The 3,305-nt window shown below is 35.2% G+C and overlaps 1 non-coding gene across 1 annotated transcript; it reads right to left on the bottom strand.

Moving 5' to 3' along the window:
- Positions 1-3,014: 3,014 nt before the first annotated feature.
- Positions 3,015-3,088, bottom strand: TRNAS-ACU (transfer RNA serine (anticodon ACU)). The gene has a single exon. It is a non-coding gene; the product is annotated as a tRNA-Ser (tRNA).
- Between the last annotated feature and the right edge of the window lie 217 nt (positions 3,089-3,305).

Genomic DNA, 3,305 nt, shown 5'->3' with positions numbered 1-3,305 from the left:
CCTATTATTAAAAGGGTAATTGACAAAAACAAACTACATTGTCACCAGAAGAGCAATACAAAATGTACAAGTGATATATTAAAATCATCTTTCCAGCTTGAATTTCAATGATGCATTGGGGCAACGATTTTGTGAGAAACATCTTCACCCTTAAATAAAGATTTTCTTAATTCCTTACATGTGTGCTAATTAGATATCACCTTGTTTTCACATTAAACAGACTTCTACATGAGAAAGCAGCAAGGATGCAGTGGCGTTAATGTTTCCTGGTGTCAACCTGTATTATTTCAGTAGACATTGAAATGAGGATGCATCTTGCTGCCTTTCCAATGAAGCAAGTTTAATTTAGTAATAGGTGAAAAACCATCCCTACAAAGGTGTTAATCAGAGACTTGGCTTTGTGGACACCTTTCAGAGAACAAATTTGTTAGCATAAAAATAAAGCCAGAAAATGAAGAGCTGTTTAATCACTCAATTGGATTTTTTTTGCCAGCATATTTCTTTTTCTCTGCAACCCACTGCTAAATTGTGCTTCCTAGCTGTTTTTATAAAATCAATGAATCAAATCTAACTCTGATTACATCAGAGAAGGCCAGGTACCCTACACCAGAACAGGGGGATTTGAAATTTTGACTTGTGTACTTAAAGATCACCAAAATCTGATAACAAGGTCAATTACGTCCCTGGGTGGGATTGAACCACCAACCTTTTGGTTTATAGCCGTACACACTAACTGATTGCGCCACAGAGACACTTTGCAAAAGTACTTACTGACATAGGCTAATAAGCATTCATCTAAAACGTTTCCTAGAAAATCTTTAAAAAGTCAATAATCTGGAGAGTTTTTGTAAGATGTTTCTTCCATCCACCAACAAAGAAACACATTGGTACTTTCCCATGATGAGTGAGTGCTTCAGGATCTCTTGCACTTACATGTGCAGCAGAGTACTGCAATGGAAGCATGCTGGGCCCATAACCCAGAGGTAGGCAGATTAAAACTATCCTCTGCTATATGCATTTTTTTTGTTAATTAAAGTAATCCAAAACTGGGATTGATATTTTTGCTCTTTTATTTTTCATTAAAGTACAATAACTTTTACCATTTTAATTTGTTTTAATAGTATATTGAAAGTATTGTTTTCTTTTAAAAATCCTCTTAATTTTCTTTACCCTATTATTAAAATGGTAATTGACAAAAACAAACTACATTGTCACCAGAAGAGCAATACAAAATGTACAAGTGATATATTAAAATCATCTTTCCAGCTTGAATTTCAATGATGCATTGGGGCAACGATTTTGTGAGAAACATTTTCACCCTTAAATAAAGATTTTCTTAATTCCTTACCTGTGTGCTAATTAGATATCACCTTGTTTTCACATTAAACAGACTTCCACATGAGAAAGCAGCAAGGATGCAGTGGCGTTAATGTTTCCTGGTGTCAACCTGTATTATTTCAGTAGACATTGAAATGAGGATGCATCTTGCTGCCTTTCCAATGAAGCAAGTTTAATTTAGTAATAGGTGAAAAACCATCCTTACAAAGGTGTTAATCAGAGACTTGGCTTTGTGGAAACTTTTCAGAGAACAAATTTGTTAGCATAAAAATAAAGCCAGAAAATGAAGAGCTGTTTAATCACTCAATTGGATTTTTTTGCCAGCATATTTCTTTTTCTCTGCAACCCACTGCTAAATTGTGCTTCCTAGCTGTTTTTATAAAATCACTGAATCAAATCTAACTCTGATTACATCAGAGAAGGCCAGGTACCCTACACCATAAGAGGGGGTTTGAAATTTTGACTTGTCTACTTAAAGATCACCAAAATCTGATAACAAGGTCAATTACGTCCCTGGGTGGGATTGAACCACCAACCTTCTGGTTAATAGCCATACACACTAACTGATTGCGCCACAGAGACACTTTGCAAAAGTACATACTGACAAAGGCTAATAAGCATTCATCTAAAACGTTTCCTTGAAAAATTTTAAAAAGTCAATAATCTGGAGAGTTTTTGTAAGATGTTTCTTCCATCAACCAACGAAGAAACACATTGGTACTTTCCCATGATGAGTGAGTGCTTCAGGATCTCTTGCACTTACATGTGCAGCAGAGTACAGCAATGGAAGCATGCTGGGTCCATAACCCAGCGGTAGGCAGATTGAAACTATCCTTTGCTATATGCATTTTTTTTGTTAATTTAAGTAATCAAAACTGGGATTGATATTTTTGCTCTTTTATTTTTACTTGAAGTACAATAACTTTTACCATTTTAATTTGTTTGAATAGTATATTGACAGTATAGTTTTCTTTAAAAAATCCACTTAATTTTCTTTACCCTATTATTAAAAGGGTAATTGACAAAAACAAACTACATTGTCACCAGAAGAGCAATACAAAATGTACAAGTGATATATTAAAATCATCTTTCCAGCTTGAATTTCAATGATGCATTGGGGCAACGATTTTGTGAGAAACATCTTCACCCTTAAATAAAGATTTTCTTAATTCCTTACCTGTGTGCTAATTAGATATCACCTTGTTTTCACATTAAACAGACTTCCACATGAGAAAGCAGCAAGGATGCAGTGGCGTTAATGTTTCCTGGTGTCAACCTGTATTATTTCAGTAGAAATTGAAATGAGGATGCATCTTGCTGCCTTTCCAATGAAGCAAGTTTAATTTAGTAATAGGTGAAAAACCATCCCTACAAAGGTGTTAATCAGAGACTTGGCTTTGTGGACACTTTTCAGAGAACAAATTTGTTAGCATAAAAATAAAGCCAGAAAATGAAGAGCTGTTTAATCACTCAATTGGATTTTTTTTGCCAGCTTATTTCTTTTTCTCTGCAACCCACTGCTAAATTGTGCTTCCTATCTGTTTTTATAAAATCACTGAATCAAATCTAACTCTGATTACATCAGAGAAGGCCAGGTACCCTACACCATAACAGGGGGTTTGAAATTTTGACTTGTCTACTTAAAGATCACCAAAATCTGATAACAAGGTCAATTACGTCCCTGGGTGGGATTGAACCACCAACCTTTTGGTTAGTAGCCAGACACACTAACCAATTGCGCCACAGAGACACTTTGTAAAAATTACATACTGACAAAGGCTAATAAGCATACATCTAGAACGTTTCCTAGAAAAACTTTAAAAAGTCAATAATCTGGAGAGTTTTTGTAAGATGTTTCTTCCATCAACCAACGAAGAAACACATTGGTACTTTCCCATGATGAGTGAGTGCTTCAGGATCTCTTGCACTTATATGTGCAGCAGAGTACTGCAATGGAAGCATGCTGG

The sequence above is a fragment of the Pseudophryne corroboree genome, unplaced genomic scaffold (genome assembly GCF_028390025.1).
Source record: "Pseudophryne corroboree isolate aPseCor3 unplaced genomic scaffold, aPseCor3.hap2 scaffold_660, whole genome shotgun sequence".
NCBI classification, from domain to species: Eukaryota; Metazoa; Chordata; class Amphibia; order Anura; family Myobatrachidae; genus Pseudophryne; species Pseudophryne corroboree.
Note: the sequence above shows the minus strand (reverse complement) of the source record. Positions and strands in the feature narration are given on the sequence as shown.